A 10,583-nucleotide genomic window follows, 5' to 3' on the forward strand; every position below is an offset into this window, starting at 1 on the left:
ACTAAAAACCACGCTCAGCCAAGCCATTTGGATTTAAAACAGACCAGCACAAACCTGGAAGGAGTCAGGATTCTCCCTAATATATCAAATATTGCGGCCAGCGCCAATCTGAGAGGCTTTGCTCCGTTTTGTAAAGAGAACAGGCCGTATTTTGAAAATGGATGAGTAAGGTTCACTGTTGCGACTTGTTTCAAAGTCTGGAGGCCAGGCCTGGTTTTGATCTGACAGGTCTGGGTCTCCAAACGGGAGTTATTCTTTTGCAACGACTCAGAGAAGCTTCATGCTCTCCAGGCACAGACCTGGACCAGCGTCTCTTTGAAGACGTCCTCCGCGGGTCTTAAGAGAGATTTGGTGCCCGTTGTGGAATCACAGTAATGAGCTCAAAACCAATGTTTTTCATTATGCTGGCAAATCGTTCAGCCCCTCTGTTTGCTCAGGTGTGTGCCTGTGTGCCCCATGCCATGATCTCTATATAATAACAAACTAAATATTTGTAGAAGCAAGAAAAAAAACCTGCAGATGAAAGAATGTCACAACTGGTCGAGTGAGAAAAGTGCTGGTCTCTTGAAAGCAATGTATTTGCGACCTACTTTATTTATAATTGGTCACTCTTTAGTCCACGAAGAAGAAAACAGTCTACTAATGAAGCGGCAGGATTCATCCAGTTAATTACCGAATAAATACATCAGAGCTTCTCTGCAGGGGGCTCATCCAGACTTGAACAGTGCCGCTAGATGGCGCCAGAGGGCAGACGCGGTGCTCCCAGCTTCTCAGGGTGCGTAAAGGATTAGAAAAAGCGCAACCAACAAATGCAGCTGGGACAAAAGTATGGGCGTCTTCCGCCTTGAGAGGGGACCAAGGATAAAACTTTTTTTTTTTTAACAGAATAGGAAAGCATATGCGCTGGAAATGTACTTGCTCCACTAGCCAGGGGCCAGGAAGCGAGCACCAGATGCTATGTACAGGGCAGCTCTGATTTCAGAATGAAGAATAAGGCTCAGCAGGTAGGGAGGCCTTGAGAATCAGCACCGAATTTCCAAGAAGCCCACGCTGGGCCCGAGCTGCTGAGGGCTTGGCTCAGAAAATTCAATGGATTAGACAATGAGGCTTACGTTGTCAGAATAAACCCATCTGCCTTACCAGAGGGACCAGCTTGGTATACTGGGAAATTTTGAAGTTCTTAGTTAAAAATCCTACATGTGTGGCCTTGGGCAAATCTGTTTCCTTCACTGGGCAATAGTTTACTCATCCCTGGAATCAATGTAATAGTTGTAAAGGAGGGAAGAATAGTTAATTGATGCAAAATGCTTAGTACAACATTCAATATTCAGCAGTCTTTGAAAACCTCTTCCCATCATGGCACTAAAACTCATTCACATGGGAATGGGGACCACTTTAGGTGACACAAACCTCTTCATTTGTGTCACCACTGTGTCTGATACACACTAATTCTCCATGGGCTCATCACACTATTATGCAATTTATTTATTTATACAGGTTATTAGATAAGGTACTCCTTCAAAGTAAGGGCTGTGCTCTAAAATTCTCTTTGCATTCCCAGAATCTACTAGGGCCCCTGCAACATAACAGCTATTGAATACACAAGTTTTTCTTGGGAGCAAGTTGTTCCAACCCACCAAGATGAATGATTCAGATACAGTATTATGGCCACATCTCACTTTTTTCTTCACTGAGCTCAGGAAAGAAAAGAGAAAAATACTACAAACCCGGTGATGAAAATTAATTCTGAATTCTTTGTTTTAGCCAAAGCCCAAATAGGAGTCAGATGCTGAGGAGCCATTTTTAGTATTGGCCAACTCAACCAGCCAAGACTCAAAATAAATTCCAAGATAGAATTACAATATTAGACATAATTCTAAGATTTTAGTGTCAGACCGAAGACTTGGGCATGTGGTATTTTAGTCTCTGCAGGCCAAAGAGAGAGGTACAGAGAGAAAGGAGGAGCAACATGGATGGAGGCAAATGGCAGGCAGCCAACAGAGTCAGAGATGCCAATGGTGGCCAGTACTAAGGAGATGGAGACCCTAGAGCTTAGTTATCATGACCCTTGGGACTTCCTCTCTGGTATCCTGTATACAACTCACTCACCATCTTGTCGGTCTCAGTCTTGAGAACAAAACCAGGACTATTAGTCACTAAAACCCGGATAGGAGAGGAATTCTAAGTCCCACCCGATAGAAGACTGAGGCTCTTCATATTCCTCTTTAGTGCTGGCTCAGGAACCGGGTAGATGCTGGAGAAGAAACAGTGAGAGTTAATGAGGTAGGAGACCAACCTGTAAAATTCCAAATCTTTAGGCAGAAAAGTGAATACCTACTTAGATCAATTCCTGTTGGTTGCCCACAACAGGAACAGACTCTAACTAAAAATATGGGACATCATGAACAAGATTTAAAGGAAAAGCTAACCAGTCAGGCTCCAAAAGAGGCAGAGTGCAGAGCAACTGAGTGACTTTGTATGAAATGCATGCCTCAATCATATTTCTATGCTTTTTCTCTCTTCAAGAGACAAATCTTGGGAGAGAGGGAAGATATTGTCCTAGCTTGAGTTACGTTTCTACCACTCCCCATGCATGGTCCGATTGACAATTTCTTCCACATCCGTAATCAATAGGGCCTGGTATTTCCCCATAGCTAAATTGGGGTATGACTACCAGAATGGGGAATGGCAAAACCAGAGATGTCAACCTCCCCACTCTGGATAATTCTCCCATTCCCAAAGCTGTGGCTTCAAGAACATTTCATGAGGATTTATAAGAATGTTTCCTCCTGGAAACATTCGCAACTGTGGGGAGTAAGACAGTGAGTGGCTCACATATCATAGACTTGATGCTTAAGTTGGGAATTTGGAATGGGATTTATAGAAATAATAATCACGGATGATTTAACAATCCAAAAATCAAAGATTTTATTTTTGTATTATTTAGTCTGATCTATATTTTTATAATTATAATTTTATTCATTAAAAAATTAGTAATACATTCACATGGTCCAGGTACCTTCCTCCATCCTGCCCCCTGGAACACAATGCCTCCACCAGGGAGGGACCTTAGATGTTGCTATTTTGGATCATGAGAACCAAACCTCGAGAATGGCAGAACAATGTGCTAGAAAAAACCCAGGTTCTGATGACTTTATGGAGAAGAGACATTATGTTAGCCCTAGCCTATATTGTTGTAGAATTTTAAATAATAAAGAAATAAGCTCCTCTCGGGTAAGGCCACTCTTGTTTGGGGGTGGAGGGGCGTTCTGTTATAGCCAGTCTAATTCCAATGGAGGATTCTCCGAGGTTATACTACCAATAAGTGATGGAGCCCTAATTCTAACTTGGTTCCTGAGCTGGGACTAGAGTGAGTCAAGAGAAACAAGCAGGGGTGCAAAATTTAAGGAGGCACTCACTCTCAAGGTTGTGCAAGTGTTGACTCGGCACTTGTATGACTCTGAGAGTAGGTGCCTCCTTAAGTTTTGCACGGAGGGTGCTTCTCTTGCCTCACCCTGCTCAGCTCCAACAGCTTCCAGAGGCTGCTCCTTCACATCACACTGACAGGACCAGGCTTCAGATTGACTCAACCTATTGATACACCCTCCCCCTGAGAAAGTAACTGGTCTTAGTCTTTGATGTTGACTATGAGATGTAAGATTGAAAAATTTTCTGAAGTCCTCATTTCAGAGCACCCCTGCCATTTGGAGAGCTAGCTTTTATCACGGGCTGGCAGGGGAGTGAACAGCCCTTCTGAAACACCTCGCCCTCCCTTCCACTCTCCAGGCAGGCAGTCTTGTTTACATATTGTTTCTATGGGTGAATCATTTGTAGCATGAACACAGCCTCCACTTGTCCAAGAGAAAGCGTTCAAAGCGATCCTTTCTGCTCTGCATAAAACCTCGGGGGTAACAATAGGTATTCCAAATAAGACTGCTATTTGTCAGCCTCTCAAAGCCAGGGAACAGAGGAAAGGAACCATGTGCCATCAAAAACCATTCTGGAAGAAAGCACAAAACCCTCCCTCTGACAGCTTGTTTTTGTTTTGTTTGAGCTTCCACCTTTTTCAAAATTGGCTTTTATATTATGCTTCCTGCAGAAGCCTTTCCTATTCCTTTTGCTTCTGGTTTCGGTATTATTTTTGCATGAAACTTCCTGAAATCCATTCAGAGTTATCATGGGGTGGGTTTGGGTGGGGTGGAGGTGGGGAAATGCTAGTTTAGGAGCCAGAGTTTAATCACCATTTGCATCTTAGGGATCAGAACCCCCAAGTCAAGGTCAGGGAAAATGTAGTCATTTCTCAATATTGTGTTTATTTGATATGCTGAATGTATGCACAAAGACCTTCCAAAAAATACATTTTTTGAAGGTCCCTGCCAAAGTCTGAGGAACGGAGAAAGGTCAGGTGATGAGACAGGGGCCGGTAAAGGCCACAGAAGTGGAGAACGGGGTTTGGATCCTGTCTTGTGAATAAACACTGTTCCAGAGACTTCACGTGAATTCTCACAGCCCCCTTCCAAGTGAGTGATTTTACCTCCATCTTACAGGTGGAGAAAAGGAAGCTCAGAGAGATTAAGTAGCTGGCCCAAGATCACACAGCAAAGAGATGGTAAGTGGAAACCCAAATCTAGGTTGACCCAGTCCAATACCTGGGCTCTTTCAGGTGTACCTCACTGTCTGTGAAAGTTCAGTCTGTTTACTTATTGGAGGGGAGGTCAGCAATTTGTGGTGAATCGGGAATCTAGGGACCTAGTCCCAGCGTGGGGACCTGAGACAAAACATTTCATGTCCCTGGACCGCGGTGCTCTCAGCTGTATAATGAGAGAGTAGAGCCAGCTGGTTCTTAAACTGCCTCTGCTCTCTGGCAATCTGGGTTTCCATATCTACTTTCATCAAAGGCATCCAACAAAAGAATCAAAATAACAGGAAGGGTGAGCCGCAAGCAGGATCCCTCCCTGTGGGTCAGGAGTCCAGGAAAGGCCAGAGACAGACACCGCAGGATAAATAAACCGGGCTTTGGTGTTCATTGCACCCTTTCATTTTCTCACCAACTCCTCCATTCCCTGCCTCCACCATGCAGGTACTCTGTTCCTGGTCTGACCACCTCTAGCCCCACCAACTGTGGCACCCCAGCCAGCCTTTCTCAATGCCTGCCATGCTGAGTTAAAGATCGCTTTGTTTTTGTTTTTTATCTAGCCAAATGTATCAGTGTCCCAACAGTGAAACTTAAAATTATTTGTTAATGTTTAGGGAAATTCTATACTTAATATAACATGTATTGATTCAAAGAATAAAGCATTTCAGAAATACATTTTTAACATTGTACATTCTCTCTCCTTTTATGTAAATTATATGAAGGTGCTTTTCCAACCTGGCTAGACATAACCCCGAACTGAAATGAGTGGCTTAGAGGACAGAGCATGGACGGACTTCCAGCTCCTGCCTCCGCCACTCAGCCAGGTGCCCTGTGCAGTATACAGCTCATATGTGTCAGCCCTGGGACTAGGCCAACCATTGATTCATTTGAGTGAATTGTACTTTCTCCATCCCATTATGTTGGCCAAAAGGAACCTAGAAGATATATTCTTGACCCTTTTTTCATGTTTATCTTTCTTGTTCTACCCACCATGCTATTGTTTTAGATCCTATTTATCTCTCGGGTTTTCCATTGTTCTCCATCACCACCACCACCCTAGTGGAAAGAACATAACCTCCCTTCTTTGAAACTTCAACTCTAGCTTCCTAACTGGCCTCCTCCTCTCCCCTCTATAATGCCCTGCCTTGTGTGTATTCCCATCATCACAGCCAGAGGGTATATGAACACAACTAGCTTAACTCGGAGAGCTAGCAAATTGAAGGATCTTTTCAAAATGTAGACATCCCTTTTCCTGCTTGATATTCTCAGTGGTTTTCCATGACTCTTAAGATGAAGACGAAATCCCTTGACTAGGCCTTCTGCCCATTAGTCCCCTCCCTGTGCCTCCAGCCTCATTTTGCATGGCCTTCCCTTTAGCTCTCGTCTCCCAGCTCCTCTGGACAGTGGCCCGTGCATATGCTGTTCCTGCTACTAGAACACTGGCCCTGCGCCTTTGCCTATTAACTCCTATTCATACTTCAGGTGTCTGAAGGCTCAAGCACTGTGCCTCAGCAAGGCCTTCCCTGATCCCCCTGCCTGGCCAGCACCCCTTACAGTAAGTCCCTCAGCGACACGGGCCTTCCTCCCTGTGTGGTACTCATCAGATACAATTCCTCATGTATCTATCAGACCATCTGACACCGTCTCTCTCTCCACCCAGGCTGTAAGGTGCATGACACGGTGCCTGGGCTCATCACTGTACTTCTGACTGCTTAGCATACTGTCCTGTAGCTGATAAATATATATTGAAAAATGCAGGTTTGGCCCAATTGAGCATCAACCTATGAACAAGGAGGTCACGGTTCGATTCCCAGCCAGGGCACATGCCTGGGATGCTGGCTCAACCTCCAGTGTGGGGTGTGCAGGAGGCAGCCGATCAATGATTCTCTCTCATCATTGATGTTTCTATCTCTCTTCCTCTACCTTCTTCTCTGAAATAAATAAGTAAATATATATACAAATGCAGGTTTGTCTGGCTTGGACAAATCAACATCTAACAATGACCACGTTTGACAACCACCCATGTGATCTGTGAGTTTAACTTCCCCAAACTAGTTGTGGAAAAGGAAGAGGAAGAAGAGCAAATCCTAGAAAATTAGCAATTGATAAACAGTTCCCTCCTAACCAGCCAGTTCCCAATGCATCTTCTATGAGGCATTGTGGTTAACTGGTTTCTAGCAAACATTTTTTGAAAAAATAGATAAAATAGAATCATTCAAGGCCCAGATTATATGCTACATCTGCTAGGAAGTCATTTCTAATGGGTACAAGTCTCCAGAAATAATCTCTCTGTCCATTATATGTTCAGAGCATTTCACCATCCCCTCTCTGATGATAATTGTTATCTTGCATTGGAGTTATTTGGGTATATGCCTTATCTCTTAAAGCACATTGTAATTATCTAATTTGTTCCTACTCTGATCCTCCAAAACCCAGCACAGTGTCTACCTATGGTAGTGCTCAAATAAAATTTGGCGGATGAATGAATGCACAAATGAATGATAAATAATGTTGAATTAGTTCTCTCTCTCTCTCTCTCTCTCTCTCTCTCTCTCTCTCTCACACACACACACACACACACACACACACACACACACACACATATGGACTGTTAGTTTGATGTATTTCTGATCCTATATTCTCTTTCTCTTCTAAAAAGCTGGGGAAGAGATTACTTACTTAGGATACTCTCAATTACTTTAGTTCCTTGTCTATCTTTTATTAAGACTTCACTGTGAAAAGCCAGATTTTTTTTTCCTTCCCTCAGTTTCCCTTTCCTCAGTCAAGCATTTTCAATCCGTATGATCTCAATAACTTTCTAATTCAAATCAGAGAACTTCCAGAACCAGATATTTGACCCAAATAATTCAGAGGTTTGAAATGCAGCTTTGGAGATCTCAGTACCCACCATGTAATTGTCTAAAATCGAAATTCAATTTAATAACTGCCAACACTTTTCTTGAGTCAAATACATGCATTGAAACATAGCAAATCCATCCCTCTTTTCAGGTCCTCTAATTAAAAGGCAGTTTAGATAATTTTTCAGGATGATAGGAGTCTCATCACTTTTCTAACCAAGAGTTACCATTAGGACTCAAATATGTCTACTGCAATATGCTTTAGAGCTACCAAGTTTGGGAGCAGAGAGAGACTTCAGAGGTTATTTAACCTACACACCCATTTTACAGATGAGAAAGTGACTGGCCCAGTGGGTTCTGAAGCTAAAATTCAAATTCAAGTCTTTGGGGTCAAAATATTTCTTGTGCCTCCTATGATGTACCAGGCTTCTTAAACACTTTATCATTGGTTGTCTCTAGTAACACCTCAAAAAGGTTTATCATTCACATTTTACATGCAAAGAAACTGGGCTTAGAAAGTTGAAATGATGTGTCTCATGTCCTCTGGGCTTATTAAGTCCTCCACGTAACCAAGCTGGGATTGAAACCCAGCTCTGTCTAAGTCTGAAGACAAAGTTTCTTCCACCACACCATGGTGTCAAGTTCAATGGGGCTTCAGTGAAGAGAATGCTGCCACTGGGTGCCGGGTTTGAGACAAAAAGAATGCAAATTCTATGCTAGAGATGTCATATGTTTGCACCCCTAACCCCCCCCCCACACACACACACACACACACACAACCACCAAAAACTCCCTGGATACCTATACCAGTATCTTCTCAAACTTTACTGTACATATGAATCACCTGGAGTTCTTTTTCAAATACAAATGATAACCACATAGGTCTTGGGTGGGGCCTGAAATTCTGCAGATTCTGAGATTCTAAGGTGATGCAAACGCCCCTTGTCTGGGGACCACACCTTAGGTAGCAAAGCTGCTGGGGTTATGATTCGGTTTTCAGCAGCCTCAGTCCTGGATTTGTCCAGCAGCAAAATTCATAAGGTTAGGGGAGGGCAGCTGTGGTTGAGTAGTTGGAGGGGGCAGAGTGTGTGATATCATTTGCTGAACATCTTACTATGTGCCGGGCATAATGCTAAGGACTTCACAAGTATAATCACATGTAATCCCCAATATAACCCTCTGAGTAGCTATTGGTATCCACATTTCACAGACAAGGAAACAGAGTTTAGACGACTTCTCCAAATTCACATGGTTCTGTCTGACTTCAAAGCTCATGCTCTTAACCACAATGCCAACTTCCTCCACAATGAGAGTGTCTCCCTTACCCCCAGGGCAAGTCTGAATGGCACTGTGGAGGGCGAAGGAGTCTTTGAGCAGATATTGATGAGCTGATGTGGACATCACAAACCCAATACCAAGGTGCTAAGAAATATTTTAAAGCACATGTTGGTCAGCTTGTAGAGGAATGTGCAAAGGATTCATTCACATTCAGACAGAAAAAAATATGAATAGCGTGAGTGGAAAATTACACATAACTTACACATTCAAAAATAGATGAATGCTTAAATAAAACAGCATATAAGGCAAAGAACATACTAACTAGTCAATGAGTATACAGATTTCAGATCATATATTTGCTAGTATAACATGATCTAAATGTTGTTAGAAGAAAGATGTGTGTGTGTGTGTGTGTGTGTGTGTGTGTGTGTGTGTGTACATAGGAAGAGATTGGAATGAAGTACTCCAAGAAATTAATATCAGTAACTTTTGGATGGTATTATTATTATTCATGTTTTTAAATTATATACTCATCTGTGTTCCTCATATTTCTACAAAAGCACCTATCATCTGTATAATATTTTCAAGAAAACAATGAATATGCAAGAGAAGCCAAGAAAAAGCTGAAAAGGGACAAAAAGGTAGGCATGTACATCAGATATTAGAATAAATTATGAAGCAATAAATATTACAACAATTTGGAATTGAGAAATATTAGACTGATAAAGCAGTGGAAGAGAATAGAAAATAAAGTAAAAGAGCCATAAAGATTTGAATAAATAATTTATTTTTTCTCTTAAATTGAGAAGGTTTTTCTAAAAATAATATAAAACTATTGTATGCCCCCCAAAATACTGTATATGCAGTCAACAAGCCATTGATAAAATGGAGAAAAACATTTTTATCATGGAGAATAACTAGGACTAATTCCTTAATATGTAAAGTGTTCTTACAACTCAATAGAAAAGTTGATAAAAACATGAACAATTCTGTTTTTTCAAAAAAGGAGAAAAAAAAAGAAAGAGAATGAATCCTAGCTATAGTAGCATTTTGAAGGGGGCACTGCTTATGCCACTGTCCACCCTGGCCATTGGAGTTTTATGTAATTATCAAAGTAGAAATTTAAATCAAGCTAGAACAGAAACAATTCCATTAGTCACATCTGACCACTAACGTGTTCTTCAATAAATTAGTGAGTGAGAGATAAGAAGTTAATACCAGGATCCTACTGTTCACATTTCCGTTTATTGTATATTCCGTTTATTGTATATGGTTTATTACACTGACTGTGTAATAAACCATAGCAGGAAGAGAAGTGAAATGGCGTCATAAACGTAAAGGGTGCTGATAGGAGACTTATATCCCAGCTCCTCCTCTAGCTGTGTGTATCCTTGGACGGCCTCACTAAACCTCCCTTTCCTCATCGATGAAATGGATACAATAAATCCTATTTACAATGGTTTTCTGTGGAAAAAATAAGATCACATATGGAAAGCGCTTAGTACCTTTAGCACGTACTCAATAAATAGTAACTACTATACTAGCACATCCCCAGAATTATTGTTTCCACCATGTAAGGGCAGGAACAGAGCCAATCGTTTTGCCTCGCCAGCATGGAGGGGTCCCTGTGATTGCTGGGCTGGGGGTGGACACAGCGTTGTGGCAGCATGGATGGAACAGGGCTTTGCCTCATGTTCAGAGCCCCACACCAGCACGGGCTCCCACTTAGAGGACCTCTCAGCACCTCTGTATCATGTAGGGAGAACACTGGTGGTACAAACTGTAGGAATCAAACGAAAGCAGATCACATT

This window comes from Cnephaeus nilssonii (assembly GCF_951640355.1).
Source record: "Cnephaeus nilssonii genome assembly, chromosome: 7".
Classification (NCBI taxonomy): Eukaryota; Metazoa; Chordata; class Mammalia; order Chiroptera; family Vespertilionidae; genus Cnephaeus; species Cnephaeus nilssonii.